We start from the raw sequence: 26,736 nt of genomic DNA, 5'->3' as shown, positions 1-26,736 counted from the left end.
AAATGGATATACTGCTTTGAAGAGTATTTTTATACACATGCATGCATATATGGTTATAACCTATAAACATTTATTATATTATGTATAAGGTAAGCTTTCTTTTACCGTCTCTTTGGAGTTATAAGACAAAGCTCAAGTTATTCTTATGAAGATCATTGTTAATCTTTTATGAAACTGCATCAAGAAGTACATTTTCAGGTAATTACATAAAACATATAAAAGAAAAAAAACTCAATTATTTGTCCTGTTTTTAGAAGAAGTAACGGATTTCCAGCTACACATGAGACAGCAGAAATGTCTGGGGATATGTGTTCTCTATCTCTTCTCTCATATATTCTCTCTCTTTCTTACTCTCTCCCATTTTCTCTGATGCAGATAACCACACAAACACATTTGCCAGCACACATGCACACACTCATATAACCAAATCTGGGCAGTGGAAAAACATTGCTTAAAATATATATATATCCATGAAAGACGCCTACACAGAATTAGAAAAAAATGCTATTTTCTTAGTAGCAGGAACTTATATTAACTTACAGAGATCAAGAAAAATGAGTAGGCCAGAGAGATATGAGCTTAGTAATATTACAAATTAATATTGATTGGAGATGAAGAATAGATATAAGGGATTGAGCATGTGGACAGAGTACCTGAGGAACTGTGGACAGATGATTGAGATATTATCCAGGAAGTAGCAAAAATAAAAGGCAAAATGACTTGTTTGTGAAGGCTTTAGAAGTGGCTGAGGAAAGAAGGCTATCTAAAGACAATGAAGATAGGGTACAATATGTTAAACTTAGTGCAGAGTTTCACAGATAACAACAAGAGTAGATAAGGGGGGAATGTGTAAATTAGAAATGCAAAGAACTGGAAGAAGTCAAAAAAATGTGAGCAAAAAGAGATCTGTTCAAGAAGATGAGTTATATTAAGGAAAACTTCCAGGTAAAAATGGCCATGACAAAAGACAAAAATAGGAGGAAACTTGAAACAGAAGAGAAGAGATCACAGAATTCAGACAGAGTAGTACCATCACTGAAGTCAGCTACTCCACAGACAACATATTATGTTGACAAGAAGGACTCAAATATCACTGACATATAGCCAAACATCCTATAAAATGAAGTTAAATGGACACTAGAACATATTGCTAATAAGGCTGAAACAACAGCTGGATTCTTTAAAATCCTGCGAAATAATGACAACATTGCTGCATTTAGTTTGCCATCAGTGGTAGAAAACAGGACAGTAGCCACTGGACTGGATTGGAAAATGTCAGTTTATATTCCAGTCTCAAAGAAGAGCAATGCTACAGACTGTTCCAACTATCAAACAATTGCACTCCTAGAAAGTACTGTATTCCCCAAACCAGGAAAACGATTTTCTCAAAGCTGAAGCTGAAGTGACTGTAATCCAAGCTGAGTACAAGATGAACATGACAGAACTTCACTACCAAGGAACTGATGTGTTGAGAGAGAAAGTTATTCAGATTCTGATGACCATGAATTCAGAAAACATGCTGAAGTTAAAGAAAACAATTTCAAGTCACTGTCATTTTTGAACTCATGGAGACAAGCATCATTTCCCATGCCCCAACCCATTCTAGAACTTTGTTGTTGAAAGGAGAGAAAAGGTACAGTATGACTTTTTGTTATCAAAAGACTTATAAAAGTAGGTGAATTGTGCTTAAAAGCACTGAAAGAACAGTGAACTGCCCCAAAACATTCTGATCTGCATAGAAAAGCTTTTTGAGTTGTTAGTCGATACATCAACCCAATGAAGCTTTTGTTGATTTATCCAAACCTCTTTGCCATTGGTTTATATTTTGATGGGTGCTCGACAATAAAGTAAATTTTAACTTAGTCCTATCTAAAATGCTGCAATGGTTACAATAGTTTTTATACATTGCACATCACTAAACTGAGTACTTGCTTTTTTGGATTTTTTATAACATCTACAATCCTTAATTACTGTGATGCTTTTACTTCACTTCACTGTTCCTGCATAAATCATTAGTTACTTACAAAAATAAATTACGTAAATTGACTGTAGTCCTCACTGTGGCTAAAATATTCCCTTCAGTGGGACTTTTTCCTAGGTTATAACAATACATATGCCAGCTATCCCATGGAAGGGGACTGTGACTAGGCACTGGCAACCAATCATCTCTTCCAGGCATGCAGTGAACAAACTTGTACAGTCTGTAAATGTGCTGTGTGCTGCACAGGAATTACATGTTTATACTACCACATCCACAGCAAAATCATGTGTAACTGAATGTGTATTGCTGACTTTTCGAACATGATGTCAGAGCATCTTAAGGTGATCTTTCCATATCCTCCAAAACCAGTGTTCCACTTTCTCACTCCCACCCTGGTAACTGACTAACCAGACTGCACTCCTGTCCTTTTGTAGATTCCTGGATCTGCCACTGATTAGAAGACCGGAATGTAAAACTAAAGGTAGGTTGAAACTGAGTAGACAAGGCAGTAGTCATGGCAGCAAATGGGAGACTTCACTAGATGCTAAAAATTGAGATAGAAGAAAAAACAGCAAAAAAGGTTAAAAGTTAAAGTATCTGAAAGGTGTGCTTAAGGAAAAGGAAACTCTGAATGAAGAGGTCAGATTCAGAGGGGCTGCAGCCAACTGGTGCAAATTATAAGAGTAGTATCGGAAAGTAGAATGCCAAAGATACTTAAATTAAGGTGGAAAACATTGGTGTAACTAGTGCTTGTGTATTACACAAAAATCTGCACAGCAAAAAAAAGAGCAGCTGAAGAATCTTGAGATGATATAGATGGTAGTGAAGGATAGTAGGAGGCATACCGTGGGACAGACAAAGAAATGAAAACATCAGAGATGAAGCCAAGGCAACTCCAGTTATAAAAAAGGCTGGGGATGACAATTTGCTGTGATTGAGTCACATGTGCAGGAAAACAGAAGATGATTTAGAAGAGCAGACTTGTGAGAGACAGGAAGAAGGTGAGAAGAGGTGAAAACATCCAGCCAAGAGGTAGATGGTTTGCATTGCAGAAGATCTGCAACTGTCACAGATTGTAGGAGAGTGGTACTGAATCAAAAGAAGTGGTGACAGTGGATATGACACCCTGTCCCCATGTCAAAATGAGAGAATGGAGATGGTGAAAATATCTTTTTCTTTTTCTTAAAATGCAATAACTCATTACTAGGTTCAGTTGCTCACTAAATGCTTATTACTTTTGTGCAATAACTTGAAATACACACTACATTCCATGCAATGGACAGAATGGTCTCTAGTCTACCACTGCTTAAGCCTCTAAGTGCAATATCTACTGTGCAATAATAAGTGCTGCTATAAATAGACATACAGAAATTGTAATTATATCCTAGCATCATGTCAATCACAGGAATTCATTAAAGCCTACATGATTTTTTTTTGTGTGCGCATGGTGGAACCGTTTTAGACTCAATAAGCCCTGCTTAGAGGCAAGCAAGCATGCGCAAACAAGGAAAGTTCTGTGTAATGAACATTACCTCATAAGCAGATGAATCTTATGCAAATGACCCAGGTGGAGTAATCCAACAAGCAGAAAGGCATCCCTGTAGACTCTGTGTCCGTGTCCATAGTGTACACGGCAATGTCCTTGTACAGGAGTGCACACAGAATGAAAGGAATGTAAAAGTCCACAAATATGGATATAACTCCCTTGAAATGATTAGATCACATACACTGATGTGTGAAAAATGCATTGTGGATGTCTGAAAGTGCAAGGGAATATGTAAAAGTAAATTATTTTTGTTTAATGATTTCAGCATGTTTGTGCTATGCACCACAGTAAACAAACATGCCAAATTGAAAAATAAAAAAAGCAGTTAATATTTGTCAGAAATGTGTTATAGGACATTGTGTCAGGTCCATACAATGGTGCATTGGTGGTGTTGCCTAGGTCATATGGCTGTGAACAGTGTAGTTACCAGGCTGCCAGCACAGATATGTATGCACATTAGGTGAATTTGATGAATCAGTAAAAGGAGCAACCATGTCTGCAGATCCATTTGGTGTAGGTTCCTACACCATGTTGATATTTCCACTAGATATGGATACCAGTAGGGGGGGGTGACCTGTTACTTTTAATGATTTTTTAATTCCCAGTGCATGTGTTTGCATGGAATGACGCGATGCATAGCTGAGCGTGTTCATCTGAAAAAGGCCCCCCAGGTCATAGTGATGACGTAGGTAGAAAGTATTGAAAACTGGATATATTCAATTATTGATATTGACTTTTGTATGAGCTATGCTGCAAGGCAAAGCACAGAGCACCGTGTCGCACAAGAAAGTAGGGCCAGTAAATTATGTTAATTAGAATCTAGGCATGTGAAATGCATAATAATTAGCCAGTCACACATGCTGAACCTACAGCAGACCTGTACAAAGTATGCAAACACCCTACCTTCCGATTTCCCTTAATATTCTGGACCACTAGAGTACAGACTTGAAAATTTTAACTGAGATAATGCTAGGGGCTGCTGCAAGTCTGATACACCGGTATGTGCTAGATGCTGAAGTCAGTGCTGCTGGTGCTGCTTACAATAGGCCTAGGTTGAGAAGGAGAAGAGTGTTCAGGCCCAAGGTAACCTACCAGGAGCTACATGAGCTTGAGATTGTACAACACTACAGGGTGGACAGTGACATATTACAAGAACTCACTGAGCTCTGCCGCTGTCAACTCAGAGCCAGAGCCAACAGTGGGGAACCCATCCCAGTGGAAACAAAGGTATGTGTAGCCCTTAGGATACTAGCTACAGGTACTTTTCAAAGACCAACTGGGGGGCATGATGGGAATGTCACAGGTATCTGCATCCAGGATACTCCACCAGTTCCTTAATGCTATGCTGCCACATGCCAGTGAGCACATATATTTTCCCTTCTCCCATGAGGCAAGGGCCAGCAATATGCAACAGTTCTACCATGTAGTACACTACCCTGAGGTACTGGGTGCCATAGATTGCACCCATGTACACATTAAGGCTCCATTTGGTGAGCAGGGTAGAATCTACATTAACCGCAAGGGGTACCACTCCATCAACTGCCAGGTTGTGTGCAATGCCCAAGGGATTATCCTAAATGTGTGTGCTGGCAACCCTGGCAGTTATCATGACTCCCATATCTGGAACACATTACAGCTGTACTAGATTTTTGCTAGGGGGGGATGTCCCACATGTCCATTTACTGAGGGATGCTGGCTACACACTGGAACCATGGATGATGACACCCATCAGAAATGCAAACACACCCACAGAAGAATGGCATAATGAGGCACATGCACAAACTAAGAACATCATAGAGAGTGTGTTTGGGATGCTGAAGTCATGGTTCTGGTGCCTAGATATATCTGATGGAGTCCTGCAGTATTCTCCAGCCAGATATGCACATATATTCACAGTATGTGCTATGCTACACAATATGATCTACACAAACAGCTGCAGCAGGATCAGCAAAGGGACAGGATACACAGCCCCCTACCAGTACTGCGGTCACCACTGCCACAGTCACAGGAGGGCTCAGAGGAGGAACCCATTGCTGATGTGCCTGTGGGCATTCATAGGTGTGCTCAGTACACCCTGGCTTTGGCTAAAGAGGCAATGCATAGCACATGCACTGACAACCTAGGGCCCTAGGGACTGACCTTACTCCTACTCACATAAAGAAATTAAAAATGATGGCAGGCAACCCACACATCCTGTACCTACTCATGCATTGGCTGTGTACTGATTGCATCAGACAGAGTCAGCCATGAACTATGGTTGTGCCAGTTGCTGCATTTGTAAGGTAACTCTGTAACCTACACAGTACTCATATGGATTATTATGATGTGGCATTGTGTGTATGGATCTGGTACATTATTCAAGTAAATATAGTGGACTACTTGGACAGAAATTACATCCACATGGGACTACAGATACCCATTCCACTACCTTGTTTGCATGAATATTCTCTAGACCCCATGCATGGAATAGTCATGCAGTCGTACTCCAACAGATTACTAGTACATCTGTCAAGGGAGATGTTAGACAGTGGAGTGACATGATAGTCAGACTACTTTGTATCCCAGCAGAACATGTGGTAGTGTTCCACCACCCACAACACAGCAGTGTTCCCTTGTACCTGCTATAACACAAACTCACCAATGGTATATCAGCATACCAGGCAGTCACAGGACAGTAACATAGAAACTGGTCATACATTCAATATCTTACTAAGCTCAGGAATAACAACATATGTATGTATGCGGTTGATTATGTGATGAATGATCACTTTCTGTCAAGCAGCTTGTATGGCTCAAAAGGCTAAAGCAATTAGCTGCTGTGGTGGCATTCATGGTTTTAGTCTAGATGTGACCACTTATTGTGGATGTCAGGTAGAATTACGTTTTGTTTTACAGACTGTCAGTCTGTGTGGTGTAATATTATTAACCTTTGTGACATATTAATTACATCAAACAACTGAAAAAAGCTGTAGCCAAGTTCAGTGATGTGCAGCATTGCAGAAACAGGGACAAATATAATTTTGTGTAACACACACATCCTGGACTGTTAGGTAGATGTGGGCTGGAGTCAGTTCATAACTAGCAAAAATACCACTGGGCATGCTCATGCACTTAGTTAAGCAGAGCGCAATTCTGTTGCTTCCCCACTCAAAATGACTTCTTATATGTAGCTATGTCTACAGATACATATGGTTTACTATCAAAATATCGAAATTTGGTTCAGCGAATGCGGAAAGTCGAACGTTAGTTAGTCGACTTTCCATGTTGCCGGAAGTTAGGAGATTGAGATTACGTATCAGCGAATGCAAGTGTGCATTTGGTGATAGTAACTCAATGTTATGAGTAGAGTCGTGCTACAGTGCAGAAAGGGAAATGCATCCCTTTCCTTACTGTAGTGCCATCTCGGAGTTAGAAAATTTAATTTACAGTGGGTGTGGGGGGTGCAGGCCCCCCATGGGGTGTGCAGGGGGGCCATAATGGCAGTGTACATTTGCACATACACTGCCATCATGGCCGATCATTGATATAAATGTTGAATCTGTTGAATTCGATAAACAGATTTGACATTATAACCTAATTAGTGATGTCATTTTCGTAGTATCGAACGTTCCGTTTTCTGAACTTCGATATTTTGATAGTAACCCAATACATGCATATATGTATACGTATCTGTCTATCAGTATCTCACTCTCCCTATAGATATGTATGTATATGTAAATCTACACACACACACACACACACACACACACACACACACACACACACACACACACACACACACACCTCCATATATATTTATGTCCCTGTTCCCTTATATATATATATATATATATATATATATATATATATATATGTTTATATGTCTGTATTGGGATCTACTTCAGATGGTAGAATTTTAAAACTTCGACTTTCATATGGCCGAGACCATATGATCAAAGTTTCAAAACTTTGAACACCTGAAAGAAAAACAAAAATAAAACAAAAACATTTTCCTGGATGATTTTGCAGGGAGGGGGGCAAGCCCCTCTGCACCCCGCATGTGTGGGGCACTGTGTCCCCCACACCAGCCTACTATTTAAATATACCAACTCCAAGATCGCACTATAGCAAGGAAAAGGGAAAATTTCCCATTCCATGCTGTATGGAGATCACCATTCAGAATGTTTGAAGTTTTAAAATTTCGATTATATGGTCTCAGCCATATGAAATTCAAAGTTTTAAAATTTGATTATCTGAATGGAACCCCTATATTGTCCTACATACCCTGATAATGGTGATTAAAGATGCAATATGACACATGTATAATGTTGCTCAAATGACCAAATGTAATGGCTGAACAGTAGATAATGCACTTCCCTACAGTCCCCTGTGCCTGCTTGATGTCATAATACATATACCAACTGGTGAGCAGGTGGTGTTATGTATCATGTTGCCTATGCACTCATTGACAGGGCAAATTGTTTTGACCCGCAGGCTTGCCCATCCAAATACAGTTACATATGACCAAAATGGCTACTGTAGACACACAGCTTGGATAAAAAAGCAGTTATCTGACTGCTAGGGTACTATGTGCAGAGAACAGTTGAGAAACAATGCCACTCTGCAGTCCACACATGCTGTTCAACACAAGCCTACTTTATGTACTCCACTAGTATTCACCTACAGTCAGATGCAAAGTAGATGTCAGCTGTGGTGCATACTGTAAATGGTATGATCTGTACTGTGTAAGACTAGTTAGATAGTGGTCCTAATCTCACACCAGCCCACTTTGTGTGAGCGTGTGTACATCTACCTGCATAGCAAATGGGAATCCCACATTGCCTTCCAAGTTTCAATGGGCCTGCACTTCTTGGCCCTTGCAGGTGTTGCCAGCCTCCAAACCCCACTCTTCAAAATGGCCTGTTAATATCATGTTTGTTAACACTACCAACTGCCAGTACAATATCAAGCTTCAGCTGTGGTGCATGCTGTAAATACTGTAATCTGTAGTGTGCACGACTAGGTAGGTAGGGGTTCTAATGTGTGTGTGTGTGTGTGTGTGTGTGTGTGTGTGTGTGTGTGTGTGTGTGTGTGTGTGTGTGTGTGTGTGTGTGTGTGTGCATCACCGTGATCTCACATTCACTTCCAAGTTTCAATGGGCCTGCACTTTTTGGCATGTGTAAGTTCTGCCAGCCTCCAAACCCCACTCTTGCACAAGGCTTGGTGATGTCATGTACCTTAACACTACCAACGGCCAGTGTAATGTCAGATGTCAGCCATGGTGCATGCTGAAAATACTGTTCTCTGTAGTGTGTAAGATTAGATAGGTAGGTGTTCTAATCTCACTCTAGCCTACTTGGTGTGTGTGTGTGTGTGTGTGTGTGTGTGTGTGTGTGTGTGTGTGTGTGTGTGTGTGTGTGTGTGTGTGTGTGTGTGCGCATCTCCTTACAAGTATGATCACCACACTGACTTAGAAGGAGGTGGGATTTTGCATTATTTTGTTTGTAGCAAGTGACATGTGCCTCTAAATTCCTGATCAGAGCAAAGCCTGCCGATGTCATCTACCATAACATTACCTAAAGAAATGGTGATAGCACACCTGTGGTCTGGCATGTGTGTTAAGTACTGTGATCTGTAGTGTGTACCATTGTTAGAGAGGTGTTCTAATGTAATTGCAGCCAACTTGGAATGTGTTTGATGTGCAGTGTTCTGTACATATTACTTGACAGTGGTACTTTTCTCACTGTAGCCAGGTGTGTGTGGTTTTGTGTGTGTGTGTGTGTGTGTGTGTGTGTGTGTGTGTGTGTGTGTGTGTGTGTGTGTGTGTGTGTGTGTGTAAGTTAGAGTATTTTATATCAGCATATGGGATCATAAGATCATTGTACTTTAGTAGCCAAATGGGACTAGGTCCCATAAAATCCTTGTCACAGTATTACCCTTATCTACACGATCAGCGCAAATTGCCCCTGTTCACAAGGGACACACACAGAAGCCCTGTGGTGACATAACAGTCATCCAGGCAATCATATAGATTGCATCTGAAGAGGGCCAATGAGATGCACTGTTTGCCATTTGGCGGGAGTCTGTTTCATTGATTTGTGAATGTGTGGTAGACATATCTCCCCCACCAGCATGTATTAGTAACATCACATACCAGGTAATTTCCTTACAGCAGATAATACGTGTACCATTCTACCTACAGATATGCAACATTTCCAATACAGCAGGGTGAGCCATTGCCCTGTATGCAAGGCAGAGATCACTTCTGTGAAATCTATATAACACAAGTTACAATGACTGTTATTGCTTACATTGCCCATATGACAGGTACTAGGGACTTTAAGTTGCCTCATGAAGAAATTTTGTGTTGTGTGCAATTACCATTGGTGTTTGCAAAGGTACATAACAAAATGGCCATTGTTGTGAAATATTGGCATGCTGAGGGAAGAGTACACAGAGGGTATAACTCCATCATTGTCGAGTGACACTGCCCTCATTAATGACATGAGCATGATATACTACCCTTTTTGCCACTGGGGAGATATGGTGATATATCTTAAAGTAGGTGTAAACCTGTGTTGCAAGGCCTGTGTGGCCAGGTCTATCACCCCTGAGTATGTACATCAGGTTTTACCAGTTATGTGCTACTTACCAGGAACATTGCTGTTACTGATGGAAATGATACTACATAGGCATTTGCATGGGGTTATGGCCATAAGTATGAGAACAAGCATATGTTCATGAAGACCCTCTTGTAGGAGAGTGACATAATTGGGAGAATGTATGACTGCTCACTGATTGCTGTGCCATGATGTGCTTCTTGTCCTCCTGTCAGCTACAGCCGAGTCTATGCAGTTGTACAGGTGGTTGCATAAAGCATTGTTGTAGATGTTGCCATATTTGCCTGTCTCATCTGAGGGTGGAGGTGCAGTCACGCTATTTATGCCATCCCATAGGAGGTTATCCTTTGCTTTGTTGAAGTTTACTACTGTGTTTGCTAAGGGGGGTTCAGGTGCGAGTCTTACATGAAAGAAGACCAATTTGTGGTCAGATCTTCTCATGGAGGACCTCACAGTGCAGGTGCTACAGTGATCAGCCATATTGGTAAGCAGCTGATGTAGTACGTTGGCTCCCCTTTTGGGAATGTCACTGAACTGGTTCAGGGCATTGTAGTTAAGGATGTGGAATAACCTTTGGCCAAGTGAGTTTGAGCACAAGTAACCAACACAGATGGTGGTTAGTCAAAGTCACCCCACATCATGGTGTTGTGATGTAGCTTGCTAGACACAGGCAGATTCAAGTAAGCACAACAGGTGTCCTGATTCATGGAGTTGCCCCTGTAGCTGGCAATGGCTTCATTAGGTGGCCTACCAGCACTGAATAACACCTGCAGTGTCTCCAGGGAAGCATACTGTTTAACCAATCTGGATGTGTATCTCTCTTTAATAACTATGGATACAGCACCTACACTAACTGGCACAGTTCTAGTGTGAGTTCTTAACACATGGAAGGAGGTGCAGCCTGGAATGACTGTGGTGCTGTCCACAGCCTTGAACCAGGTGTGTGTGACTGCGCAAATATCTGCATCTTCCAAGGTGGGGACACCTTCTAGTGAGTGGAGTTTAGTGTTGGCATTCCTAGCATGTACATCATAACTGTGATGTTGTTTGAGGATGGCGTTTCCTCTGCGGAATATTTTCCCATGAGACAAAACCTATAAGATGCACTATGGGGATGTCAGCAGCCTTGGACACTATACAAACTCCCTAGGGGTGACAGGTGAACACTATCTGTAGCAAAGCATCGAGGCCTGTTGAGCAAGTCATCCCAGGCTGACATTTACTGAGTCCCCTTAAAATGGCATGACACGATAAGCCAATTACTGACTTCAATTATGATCCATGTGTATTGAGACATCATCCTAGGTGAAGGTGTAATGCAGTTAAAGGTTATGAGCATACCTACCAGAAACAGTCTCTGTAATCTCAGTCATGTGTCTGCATACAGTCCATTGAGGTATGTCTCAAGTTATACATGCCAACAGGAACTATGATATCATCATAACGGTACCTGATGTTGACAAACCTGCATGCATGTGAAGTATGGCATATCCTGGCACATCACAGACAGCTAACTGTGACCTTTTCCCATGTGTAGCCTGGTGAGAGGGACATCAATGTGTCACATGATGTAATCACTTATGAATAATAGGTATGAGTTTGGGTTTTGCCTCAGATGTCTGACTGGTGAGACAGTGGCACAAGCGCTATTATGTGTACTGTGTTCTGCAGAGGTATGAGTATGGCTGCTGAGCTTGCAATTGGGTTTCTGAGGTGTCTGTTCTTTGCATATGTGTCTGGCAAGGAGCTCTACACATGCATTTGTGTCTGATGTCGGTGTGGATGGAGTACGTAGTGAGGTATGCATGTTGTTAAACTGCTTATTGTCATATGTACTGACTGGTGTATGGGTAGCATGGAATCAAGGTTTGTTATATATTCACATATCTCATACATTTTGTTTGTGTGGCATAGCAGTATAGGGGCAGGGACACTGTCCACATCTCAACAGTGGTCAGTGATAATGCCGTTAGCAATACAGTCTTGTTTGTGTGCATCTCACAGCAGGACTTCATTAGGCAGTGGCCTTACCAATGCTGAAATGTAACATGTTATCACTGCTATGTAGTTCTCTTAATGTAACATAGCACCTGACAGTGTGCCATAACATGGTTGAACTAGTACAATGCTTTGCCAGGCATGTGGCCCTTGGATTAACTATAATCCCATGATTAGGCATGGTCACAATAGCATGCCTACAGATGTGACAGTCTACAACTCCAGCACAGTTAGGGTCATGCTGCTACACCCTTGGGGTTGATAGCCTCAAACACACTGTCTGTAGGCACTCCTTGCAGTGAAGATGTGGATGTTTGTGCATGCGCAAAGAACTTGTTAATCTCTACAGTCATTACTCTGGTCATGCTAGTCTACACTGCCTGTTAAGTAAGCTACCAGACAGCACATTGGATGTTGCGTGAAATGATGTGGGAACTCAGACGTGTTCTGGTTACATAAATGTTCAATATGACATACATAGGACAGTTATGGGTACACACACTTTGGCCAAAGGTGGCCACTCCTCTGCAGTACACCCCAGATCCATGTCATGCAGTTGACCACCATTACACTGCTGAAGGGCAGTCTGCATGAATAGCTGTGAAATTGTCACCTAACGGGGATCACTCCCACTGTGGTGCTTGGCTGAGCAACCTTGAATGTCTATGTCACTGGACATTGAACATCATATTTGACACTGCAGATGTGCTCTGACTCACCATCCACTCATTACCCTACTGGAATCCTGAGTATCCTGGAATACAAGACATAATACATGCCAAACTGTAATGATTGCTCTGATTGCTACTCAAGGCATCTACCTGGAAAAGGGTATGTCAATCCTACACAGCCTTACATGATGTGTTCTGGTTACATAAATGTTCAATATGACATACATAGGACAGTTATGGGTACACACACTTTGGCCAAAGGTGGCCACTCCTCTGCAGTACACCCCAGATTCATGTCATGCAGTTGACCACCATTACACTGCTGAAGGGCAGTCTGCATGAATAGCTGTGAAATTGTCACCTAACGGGGATCACTCCCACTGTGGTGCTTGGTTGAGCAACCTTGAATGTCTATGTCACTGGACATTGAACATCATATTTGACACTGCAGATGTGCTCTGACTCACCATCCACTCATTACCCTACTGGAATCCTGAGTATCCTGGAATACAAGACATAATACATGCCAAACTGTAATGATTGCTCTGATTGCTACTCAAGGCATCTACCTGGAAAAGGGTATGTCAATCCTACACAGCCTTACATGATGTGGGACAACTATGTGGGTGAACAAACAGGCTGTGGTCTGGTCCTCATGTGGGATTTGGTATTAATGTTTTGCTTTTGGTGAAAGACAAAGTGTAGGAACATGGTTTTCAAGGAAAGAGAGTTGCGGTGAGACCAGCAGTTGTAGTAGGCAGGCACCAGCAATTCAGGGTACTCCCCTCTTGTCAGCATTCTTCACAGGGTAATTGTGTCATCACAGTACACACTGCTTGAGTGGTGTGCAACTGCAGAATAACTGTGTAAACACACCCTCCTTACCTTTCCCAGAGTGTATCTATGACCCCCCCCCTCTTGCTTGCCTATGCTCTGTATAGATGCAGACATGTTGAATAACTACCTTCTTGGAAACCATGATGGAATTAACTTCAATACTTAGTTGCACACAGGCAAGTAGCATGCAGTGACAAGCAGTGTCCCCAGATGTCTCAGTAGTGTTACATTTAAAGCCAGGAAAATACATCATTTAAATGATCATTAACAATGTAGTACACCAGCAGACACTGCCCCAACACAGTATGTTTTGTTCAAGGTCAGATAATACCTACCCAAAGCATTGCACCTCATTGCTTGTTACAGTATGCAGTGGATGAGAGGGAAAATGACTCACCCACCTACCATGGCCTGAGAAGGCATTTGACAAGATTAGGCCATCAGACATTGTGGACACACTGTAGAGGTTATTTACAAACTTGTATATCAGGTATATCAGGCGGTGGATAGACAAGTGTCTGACATTCATTATCTGGAGGTATAGGATTGTGTAGACCAGCACTACAATGAGACCACTCACCAGTGAACTACCCACATGCTTCATTCCTGTGACTAACCCTCCTAGCCATTCCCTTCTGTGCAATCATGGCCACTGTCATTGACCTCAGACTGACTACATTTGCAGATGATTGCAGATAAGGAGCTGTCACTGAATCCCACACAGAGCCAACAGTTATCCAGGATGGACACATTCAGGTGTTGTCAGAGCCATTGACACATACTACATGCCAAGGAATGCACACTACTATACTTTTGGCAGTCATCCACACCTCAAAAATATCATATTGTCTGCACACCTCCAACAGTTGACCCATTAGTCAGGGACTTATGGACACCGAGAGTGATCTAGCCTTTCACTTTCAGTGGTCAGTAAGATGTGGGATTCATGCACTGTTGCTCAACCTATAGAGACACGTATGGCATGTAAATCCCATAATGTTATTGGTACACTGTATGTGTCACTCATCACACCTATCAGTGAGTGCAATGCCATCTTTGGTATGTAAGTACACAGGCATATCTGACACCTGTAACAGACAGAGAGTTACCACTGTAACCCAATATACAGTCTACCTACAATGTCCAATAAAGATCATGTCAAGGCCATAACTGTGTATTCTGTCTCCTACATGTTTTGGAGGGTAGGTATATGGCTGCCATACAGGAAGGTGTCTGATCCCACTGTGTACCACCTGCACATCCAAGACAGGACTAGCATGAGAAGTACCTGTTGTACACTGCTGCAACTTGACTGTCATATAAATAAGACATGTGGGAGAGAGAAATATGTAACCTTGATACTACACACTATATGTAACAGGCTCCCCATCCATGTGAAGCACACTTCCGCTGTAATCCACATCATGTGCAATTTACACAATGGGATACAGAACAAGGCAATTATAACTTGTTTAGAACAAATTTCTGTAATGGACACAGGGAAAGTGTTGATGGTTAAGCTCCTACACCACAGCTTGTAGATGTGTCAGCTCCCAGAACCCTCCTTCCACTTATCAAGGGTACTACACCATGTCAGAGATTACAGATACAGGAGTAAGTTGCCTGAAGCCATTGTCCCTGTTAGTCTGTGATACACATATGAACCTATGGAGGCATGCACCTATACTGCTTTACCTTTATGAAGACATTTTACTTCTGTGCTGACATTCCATCCTGTGCTGTGACATTTATGGGTTTACTGTAGCTGTGTATCCATAGGGGTGTCCCACACAATCCTACAATTGAAACATAAACAACTCCTTGAGACACCTTTCATTGTGTAAGTATACAGCCATTGCAACATCATCCAACTTAATGTACACAAAATAATGCAGCTTACTCATTACAACTGGCAGCACACAATATCTGTCAGTGACCAGTACAAGAGGCATGTCAAAGTCAACAATGGAGTAAACAAATACATAGTAATTTAGGTAGTCACCCTGTGCATCAGACACATAGCTTTATTTCCCTGCATCGATGACAAGGATGACAGGGATGTGGCACAAGTACCATCACTTGAACAGGGTGTTGTGTGGTGGTGGTGCAGGAGGCCTAGGCTGACCCAGTAGGTTGGCAAGCACATGTGTGAGTCAGGAAGGGAAGCAGGCAAGATAGACCGTGGAATGTACCGTGTGTGTCTGCAGGTGACCTGACTGTGACAGTGTTGTGTGAGTGTCTGCAAGAACACAGTCAAGCTAAGTGCTAGCCCTACATGATTGTATGTTGGACAGCTTTGAACCGTGCATGGTGGAGCTGATGGTTCACCATCTCCATGCTGAAACACAGGAACTGGCTCTGCTGGGAGTTGCACTGGCATCTCCATGCATATGGTCAGAAGCAGCGCTACTACCTGAGGGTGACTGCTGTCTGCTGGGACTGTATCTTTCATGGGAACACCCAGGACCCTGAGCACATGGCCTGGCATGTTTTGGTGTGGACAGCACACTCGCCTCTGGGATCAGTGGTGGCTCCCCCTTTGTGGAGTGGGATAACTGTTGTTGTACACCATTCAGTGGGCACAAAGCCTGATGTCAGGCTATGATTGAACATGGTGCTTAGGTGGGGAGCCAGTTCATTCTGAAGTTCATGTAAAATGCAGACTGGGATGTTGTCCGGTCCCATGGATGCTGTGTATTTGGTTTTAGAGAGTGCAGCTTTTACCTGCATAGTTGTGATTACAGGGACTCTGCATTCTTCCTGTATAGATATGGGCCCTTGAGGGGGTGGGGGGGGTAAAGTTAGCACTGAACCTATCTGCCAGGATATTGGCAATATCAGTTGGTTCTGTCATTCTTATGCCGTTGTGCTGTAACTCAGAGCAGATCTGGGTGTTGCCATTGAGATTCTTGACATAGCTATAGAATGCTTTGTGGTTGTACTTAGAATCAGTGGCAATTTTGTTTTCATAGCTAGCTTTGCAGGATCTTATAAGGGATCGCAGCTTCTTACTGAGGCTGACTGGGGAGCTCCTACACTCATGGGATTTTACTCCCTTTTGCAACAATTTCTTCCTTCTGTTGTACAGTTTGTTTATGGCAGGGGACCACCAGATAGGCTTCCCTTTTTTGGAGGTTAGCGTCTTGGTTCTGTTTGGGATAGCACAATGCATGCACTCGTGTAAGTGCTTATAGAGTGCATTTGTGTAGGATTCAGCAGTCGTAACTGTATTGTCCATTTGCATGGGTGTCATGAAGTTCACCACTTCTGTATTAAGAAGCATGAAGTTGGCTTTGGAGAAATTTTTTACTGTGGTTTCCTTAATGGGGGGTGGGGCAAGATGTGGATATCAAGGGTAATTAGCTTATGGTCGGATTGGACCAACGAGGAGTTGACTTCAGGTGTGGAACACCAGTCACTTATGTTGGTAATGACTAGGTCTAGGATATTGTTGCCCCTGGTGGGGGTGTGGATAAGTTGATCCAGGGCACTGGAGTTTATGAATTCCAGAAAGCGTTGTGTGAAGGAGTTGGTACATGAGTAGTTTTCTCAGTTAATGGTGGGGTAGTTGAAATCGCCCATTATTAGGGTGTTTGGTTGAACTCTAATATTTTTCAGTACATCAAGAAAAGAGGAGTGGGAATCCTGGGGCATGGTGGGGGATCTGTAGCAAGCTACAATTTGGATTGCAGTTTTTCCCAGAGTTAGTTGCACTTGGATAACCTCGGATGCATTATGCTGAGCAACTAGCCTGGAGGTGTGGATATCCTTAATGAATATGGACACACCTCTGCTTTGGTGTTCCGGTCCAGGTTACATGGCTGAAAAGTGTGGTATGAGTTATAGCCTTGTAGTGCAGGAGTGCTCTCTGGAGCCTTGAACCAGGTCTCAGTCACTGCACAGATATTGATGTTCTCCATTTTAAGGAGTGCCTTGAGTGAGTGCATTTTGTGATTTAGACTTCTAGCATTGAGTAGCATTACCCTCAGTTTTTGCTTGCCTGTTCCTGTTACAGTGGTGAATTTGTCATTTGAACCTTGCCTAAAAAAGGCACTATAGGGGTGGCAAGAGCCTTAACCAGTATCCAGAATCCCAGGGTCGACAGGTGCAGGCCATCTCTGGCAAAGCACCGTGGTCTGTTTAACCCACAACCTCATATACTAGGACGTGAGGACATTATTTTCTAAAAACTTCTGTAGTTACTTGTAAATAATAAGCTCCTTAATCAAGAATCTCATGAGCAACAGTGATGTACACTGTTGACATGTTTCAAAACTCTGCACAGTTGACACATAAGGCAATCTGTACTGTCCTGCAAATACTGCAAATCTATCAGTGTTCAGTTGGTAAAAATCTGTGAGGTTGCCAATCATGCAGACAGTACATCAATCCAACTGGTAGGCCTGGGATGACACTTGAGAAAATGCAATGCACTACTTCTAAATCTGTAACACAACAGTGTTGTGTTTACCAGGAGCAGGATCATATCAGCATCTGATTCCTGACAGTCTTGTGAAAATCTGAGGGAGAAGTAATGTAAACAGCAATCCATGTTGTACTATGACAGGCTTCTATGTCTAAATATCTCACATTTGCAGTATATACTATGTTAATTGGTATGTTGGTCACAATCTGAGCATGAGATTCAAACTGCAACTAACCTCCTTCCACCCATAAAAATACCTGCCACCCACATAGAACTATGTACACCCTGACACACTGAATGCTACAGTATTCCAATGCTTATCCAACTAAGCATACCTGGACATTCCTCTTGCATGGAAACAGTGGACCTCACATCCACAACACACTGTGTGATGGATGCCTGGGAGCTGTTCTGTGTCCCTAGGTTCTCCAGGAAGTCCTCAGTGGCTGACAGTGGTTGTTCTGCTGCAGGCCCTCCACCAGTGACAGCATGATCCCTGGCCACATCTGCTGCTCTTCTGTGTGTGATGTTGATCATACCTGTGGCATGGTGTCACACCTGTTCATATGTCCTGCTCTGATGACCAATTGCATTGGCATTGTGAACCAGGTTAGCCCACAAAGCTGCCCGCTTTTCCCTGTTTGTCCTCTCCCTGGGCAGCAGGAGTTGGTGGTATTGATGCAGAATGCCCAGGATAGTGTCATTTAATGCCTCTGTAAAAGGGCCCCAGCATCATGGATACATATTTCCTGAAAGACAACAAAATGGGAAGACATGTCATGATCACATATGTGGGAGTATAGTATGTCGAGATACAGCAATAACAGATGGCTACCAGTAGTCATTGCTTGGTTACACATCTCATATTCAACACCATGCAAACATAGTGAGGGTGTGGATCCAAACAGAATAGTAGCAGTAAGCATCTATTCCTGCTTGTGCCATGGCAGATACTGTTGTATGATCACAGAACCAACACAGCAGTCCATTAAGCTGTGGCCTGTAGGTGTAAACCCCCCTTATAATATTTAAAACCAGCACTGCCACATGAATAGCAGTGTAGTATTACAACCACTATGAATGGTAAATTTCCAGGAGCGTGGTATACCTAGTTAACAAACAGCATTCTAACCGTAGTGTCCTCTAGTTCCTCTGTAGATATAACACATGTGCAGATCAATGACATGTAATCAGTACAATGCCAAGAAAGGCTTAGTGGTGTAATCCCCACTCCCCCTAAGTATATTGAAACTTATGCATCATGTTGGAAAAAAATGGCTACATACCTGATGGAGTACAGTACTCCTCTGTTGAATGGTACATATATATAATTTTTGTGCCAACGAGTTGACCATGCAAAGTAACTCTCATACACAATGTTTTTCCTAGCTAGCTGTTTGCCTTTTTAACATGGTTCTCTATTACCAAGTGATTGTCTCTGAACCAATCTGTGCTTCTGAAATGCTAATTGCAGCCAACACACCTTATTTTCAGTATAATCAGTCAATCCCATGCAACCACTGAACAAGATATAAGGCCTCAATGTAGATTCCAAAGCTAAGAATACAGGATCCTTGGGACCAGCCAACATCCCAGGCTGTGTACTACATGAACTACAAAATGAACTTGCACCTCACATAAATGTCATGTTTAATCATAGCCTCACCTCAGGCTTTGTGCCCACTGAGTGGCGCACAGCTACAGTTATCCCACTCCACATGGGGGGATCCACCTTGGATCCTGAGAACTACCACCCCATCAGTCTGATGAGCCTGATCTGTAAGGCCATGGAATGTATTATCATGGAACTTATAAACAAAGACATTGGCAACTTTCAAACACTGGACCCCACCCGGTTTGGGTTCGAGAAGGGCCGATCTTGTCGCCTGAACCTGATTGACTTCTTCGAATCAGTCTCCAGAGCCATGGACAAGGGTAAGGTGGTCCACACAGCCTATCTGGACCTCGCCAAGGCCTTCGACACCATCCCCCACTCTGGAATCATAGATAAACTTACTAAGCTGGGACTTAATCCCTACGTCACTCAATGGGTTGCCAGCTGGCTTACTGACAGAACCCACACTGTAAAAGTAGCCAACTCCAAATCCAGCTCCAGACAAGTGACAAGTGGAGTACCTCAGGGTTCAGTCCTGGGACTGCTCTTGTTTGGCATCTACTTCTCTGAAGTACAGGCCAACACTAAGGGACTCTGGCTAACAAAGTTCGCAGATGACTGCAAACTGGGAGCCATTATTGAATCCCCAAATGATGTAGATATTCTACAAAAGGGCCTTACAGAAACAGATGCTTGGTGCCAGAGCCATAGGCTCAAGCTCCATGCCAAGAAATGTATAGTTATCCCCTTTGGGAAAAAAACATGTACCCATGAATTACCACATAGGTGGAAGTACACTAAACACCAAAAGTGTGATAAGAGACTTAGGAACACAGGTGGACAGTGGTCTCACCTTTGATAACCACATTGCCACCACATCGCCACAACAGTCAGGAAATCCTTCTATGTGGCACAACTCATCACTAAGGGCTTTTCATCCAGAAAAAAGGAGGTCATTATCCCACTGTACTCATCCCTCATTAGACCCATTATAGAATACAATGCCCCATTTGGTATGTACCTCTCAAGACATCTGCAACAACTGGAAAGGCCTTAGAAATTCCTCACTAAAAGAATCACAGGCCTAAAGCAGATGTCCTATGCTGTCCATCTAAAAAAACTCCACCTATACTCTGTCGCATATCGTCTACTCAGAGGTGATCTCTCCTTAACATACAAGGCCATGTCAAGCCCAGAGCTGCTGGACATGCTACACTTAAAGAAATCCCAATCCCTCAGAGACACACACTCCAGGATCTAAATCTTGTCATCACAATGAACAAAACATGCTGGAGGGATAGGTTCCTGACCCACAGACTCCCCTGACTCTGGAATAGACTGCCCAAACATGTCAAGCAGAGCACCTCTTTGGCCCTCTTCAAAAGGAACCTTGATGATTGGATGGGAGATATGAAATTCACCCTGGGGGATCACATCAATTGCCCTGCTAAACAGGGGTCCAGGGAAGTAAATACTATGGGAAGAAATAGCCAGGGAATTGTTATGGCTAGGTTTGTATAGGCCCTAGGGCTGATAGCCTAGTGCCAACCTATGAACCTATGAACAGCCCCTTTCTCATATATTGAGTTGAAAATAGTGGGGGACAGATACCACAGCATGGCAGAGAGAGTATCTGTAGTAGCTACTATTTACATACAAATGTGTGTTGTACAAGCTAAAGCTGAAGGTGATGCTGTAGGCAACAGCCATCGTCAGAAAGGGTGAACACTTTGCAGGAAAACAAGATTTGAGAGTAAGTGTGGGACCTGTGGCAGCCTTGTTGTATAGGCAGAGCCAGACTGAGAGTTCCCACCCCAGTCGGAAGTAAAATATGTGTGTCAGGTAAGTCTGTCAGCCAACAGTATCAGTAACACAGTGCGGGGCAAAATGCTTGGTGTGTCCTAGAAAAAATTAACCATGATATCAAGCAGTTGGACAACTGCCAAGTCAAGTGTTCTGTCATGGTAATCCCCTGTTGAGTGTGTCCTGGCACCTCTTGCATCCAGCTCAACCTCAATATATGTATGTTGCTTCTGCAGCTGTGGCTGTCTGTGATGCCACCAGAAACACATTGTGAGCTGCAGTGTGATATTACTGGGCCACAATTTCAGTACACACTTCAACAGCCTCTGGAAATTCAGGCTACTGCATTACCTGACATTCTCTGCACTTCATAGTGTTGTACTAGGAGTAGGTGAGAGTGGTCCTATCTGTAGGCCTTTGCCCTCTATTATATAGATGCAGACATTCCAATTGTACTGCTTTGGGTAGATAAATAGGTGATGAGCCAGACATACATATCACACTTTATAATATTGATGGCTACATGCATGTATTTTTATTGGTAGACGCAGCTGTACTTGAACCGAGGACCATGTGTACCAAAAAGTAATGTTTTAAATGCATTTTACAGACTGAGCTACAGAGTCACTGTTGCAGCATGTGAATTTTCACATGTCGTAGTTATCATTACACAGTTAACTGCTGTGAAATACTGCACTTACATCTATTATTATGTGTATGGCTTTAGAGTGTTGTATTTGTATACCAGAGTCCCAGTTAAAATCCTTTTTTCCATTAATGTTTTATCAAGTGTGTTCTGACATGTTGTAGACATATTGCAGAGTTACCCACAATCAGATATCTCACTTACATCTAAGCTTATGTATGTGCCTTCATAGTGATGTATTTGTGTACTAGAGTGCCAATTACTGTGCTATTTTCCTAGTAATCTGTTAGCTGATTTGCTTGGTGCAGCTCAATACGCAACACCATTTAAACATGCTTAATGAGGGGAACTTCAGCATTAGTATGTTTTTCTTAAAACATCCATGCTCATTAGCAGCTGTGTGGCTTGGCAAAATGATCCACTGTTCTGCAGGTACAATGGTTATGGGTTTGAAATAGGGTGCAGGTGTACGTTTTTGAATGTGATTAATTTTGTTCCAAAAGCATGTATCAATATAGGGCTATTTAGTTTTGCTAAGCAATGAGACGCTGTGTGCCCCATCATGCAAAAAATCTTTAAAGAAAAGAAAAATGAGGAGATAGGACAGTGGTGAGAAGGGGTGCAAGCAGGGGGAAAAACATAATTACAGGCAGATAGAAATGTGTAGGATGGGTGTAGGAAAGAACCATAGCTATCCATTTCTTTGACAGCAACAACTGTACACTTTCACAGATTTTTTTAGCTGAATTTAGATTGTCAGCCCCAGAGAGGGGTGATGACAGCGTAGCTGCATTGTCAAGCCAACTGGACCAAATTAAGTGTGTCCAGTGGGCACATGTGTGAAATGGAGAGCTATATATGGGACGATATAATTTTTTGGGGGGACAGATGCCCATTATTTTTTTTTAAGGTGAGAGTGGAATGTTGGGGAAGGGACATAGGCATGCATGGAGGAGGCAAGTTGGGAAAGTGAGGAATCTTTTGCAGTTAGATAAGACAGACAAGACAGCAGACAGGGTTGGTGTATGACACAAGAGGGGGGGTGAACACCTTGGATAGGGAAGGTGTAGAGTCCCAGTCCCATGAGCATCCACATGGTAGTAGTGCAACTCAAGTTCTCCCTCATGAAACTGTTAGCACTGCTTCTTCACTGCCCCTGTGGTGGCAGGGTGGAGACTGGCATTCAGGGCCAGGCTGCCCCACCAGGAAGCCGAGCATGGTCTCCAACTGGCACAGGCGTGCACAGACAGTTCAGTAGAGAACAGTGCGCACCATACCTGGCAGTTCTTAATGGGTGACAAAATCACCCCCTCCACCTCTGCTTTCAGAGGGGGGCCCAGCCCCAGCCTGTGAGGCAGAACTACCCGAAACCTTAGGTAGTGCAGGGGCAGCAGAGCGTGCTGGGCCCCATTGCCTCGGCCAGGCAAGCCAAGGTAGGTGGATCACCTGGAACCGGCCTACCTTGTTGCTTTGTAGTAAATTAAATATAAACATAAGGTAAGATAAGTAATAACCAAACAAATGTTAGTTTTAACATAATGAAAGATAATATCAATTAATGAAAATGCATATTAAGGTATATTATGAGGAATACAACAATAAATAACATAAAAGTAAGTATGTTAGGAGAAAACCAGTATGAAATAACCCATAAGAACAACACAACAGATAGTTTAAAATAATATATTAATATCAAATCATAATAATAAATAACATTAATAAATTAAAGACGATAACGGGTGGGGAGAGAGAGAGAAAAACATAACATTAGTAACCTCACAGGTGATATTACTACACAGACTAATAATACATACTTCTACATGTGTGCATTGTCAGTTGCGATCACAGTGACTCCAATTCTTGTATAGATGATATTACACATACATAGTTCTCAATCTGTTAGTATGAGACAGTATGGGCCAAGCACTAACAAATGCAGGTACACAACTACAGAGAACTGTTTTACATAGTGTGCTCATACATTACTACCAAGGTGTTTTGTAAATGGATTTGCCAATAAATTGCATTCCAAGTAATGTCACTTATCTGCTAATTAATAACCAGATATTTGGGGCATTAGTCATTTGTCAAAGGAAAAATATACTTTAAAAATGATCAAAACACCGTAGGTTCAGGTTAAGGCACTTTAATCTTGCAGCAAGGAGACAAAAACGTGCTATTACAGAGTTTGTCTAACCAAAAACAGGAAATACTTTCATTTTTATACATTCTCTAACAAGACATTCCCTACTAAGCTGATGTAACAAATTACCAGTCTCTTCATCATCACTTGTTGACCATCAGTCTCACGAATTTCTGCTGATTTATCAATTTTTGTGAGAAACTTCCTGAGAAAAACAACGTGGCCTTGATTACCACCAGTTAGATACATGTTATGTTACCATTCAAGGTACTATGGCTAATTCAAGCACAAAGCTAACAGTTCATTTCTCTAATAATCCTTTGTCTACATTATCTCTAAGCTTCTGCAGCTGTACATGTTCTCATGCTTCGAACAGAGTTGATTGTTTAGAATCATTACATTTACAGAATATAGTATTGTTCATTCATTCGTTCCTGACCTAGCAGATAAGCACCTGCTTCTCAAGTACATTTCCAAAAGGCATAAACATGAATATTGTTGTGCTAGCAGTTACCAGGTCAGAGGGCATCTTGCAAGTTTCAGAAAGCACACTGCAGTTTTCAAAAAGCATATTTTTCACTCTCATATGAAACTCAATTTATATATAACACAGTGCATGAAAAATAGAATGAAAAACGTGTTCATTCTCCTAACTATTAATTAGCATTAAGCATACACACATTAATACATATTTTTCTAACATCATTACATTCCAAAAAATCACGACAATTGAGAGGTATGTTCATGTACATTAAGTAGAATAGACAACCAGTAATTTCTTAGTTGGCTGCCATGAATTAGTACCCACAAGCTTTGACTCCAGGGAAAATGTGCACTTAATTTAAATTGACTGCTGTCAAATTAGAAAAGACATGGAGTGCATACAGGACTACTTCACACTTATTGGAAAGGATTATTTATCAAGGCACATTTATTGATATCATTCCTTAAAATCTGGCACTTATACACATGGATATCTGCCTAGAACATGAGCTACCTTACCCATATATCTTGTTCCTGGAGTGGAAGGAATATGCAGCATTATTTGACACAAAATGGCCATAACTCAGGCTTGAACTGTACTGTGGATATTGCACTACATTTATCAGACAGTTTTTTTCTGCAGTATTTATTCATTTCCTTTTTACAGTTGACTGGTGTCAGATTAAAACACACATGCAGTGAATACAGCCATACTGCACACTCATTTGAGCAGATTAGTTATGAAAACACAGCCTTGTTTAAACCTTATTGATAATGTACCTTAAAATGTGCCATTTATACACATGGATATCTGGCCAGAACTTCAGCTAACTTACCCATATACCTTGTTCCTGGAGCTGGAGGAATATACAGCATTATTTCATACAAAGTGGCCATAACTCAGGTTTGAATCTTACTCTGGGTATTGCACTACATTTATCGGACAGTTTTTTTCTGTACTCTTTATTCATTTCCTTTTAACATTTGACTGGACTCAAATTAGAGCACACATGCACTTACTAGAAGAACAGTTAACACTTATTTGTTTGAAAACAGTACATATGACAGCGCCATCACCATTTAAAATCTGTTGATTACCGTTGCTTCAAGTCTGGCATGTACACCATTAATAGCTGTGTCAGACTTCTAAGAAATAACCCATATATCCTTGTCATTACTTGAGTGCAACCTACAACATATTTCACACAATGAGCAGAGTAGAACAGTGACTGTTAATCTGGGTAGACCACAACATCAGCTGATGTTTGGATGTTATACTATGCAGTAATGCAGACAGTGACACATTACTAAACACTTACTAAACATATTATATTTCCCAGGTATATCATACCTAACTGTTATGACTGCAAACTCTGTAAATAATTTATTTTCATTGTACATTAGGCATTAGGTTAATACTTCGATGTTTCCCTACTTAGCACACTCATGCGTCATCCTGGCCAGGCACCCTGCATGGCACTGGACATTGCCAGCCCTCTCATCTGCAGCTTTTGAAAGAGAAGCAAACCATTATGCATCCCCGTTTTTCACAGATTCAGCTTGTATATTTCTAAAGCACTGGCAAACATACTTTCATATCTGTGGGGTATGCCCAGCCCTAGCCTCTTGGACCCAGGTGTTCAAGGTTCCCCTCTTCCTTCACTTCAAGTCATCATAGTGGTGATGACACTGCTCACCAGTGCGGGGGATACCAGTAGCACAGGTAAGATCCCTACCAAATGATCCCAGGGCTCAGACTTGCATCCTGAGCCCTGGTAATCACCCTGGAGCAGCCAGGTTTCATAGTCTTTCACCAGGAGCCAACAAACACTCTGGACTCCTGCTACTCCACCTCTGCATCCGAAAGCATGCCCCCCTCTCCAGCACCACCAGGCATACTGACAGCCAAGTGAGACTCCAATGAATGATGTGGAATTTCCACCTATTGGCCTTAATATAGGCTGTATTCCTCCCCTTACATGTCATAC

The sequence above is a fragment of the Protopterus annectens genome, chromosome 1.part1 (genome assembly GCF_019279795.1).
Source record: "Protopterus annectens isolate FY-2018-M chromosome 1.part1, PAN1.0, whole genome shotgun sequence".
Lineage (NCBI taxonomy): Eukaryota > Metazoa > Chordata > Ceratodontiformes > Protopteridae > Protopterus > Protopterus annectens.
This window is presented reverse-complemented; position numbering follows the sequence as displayed.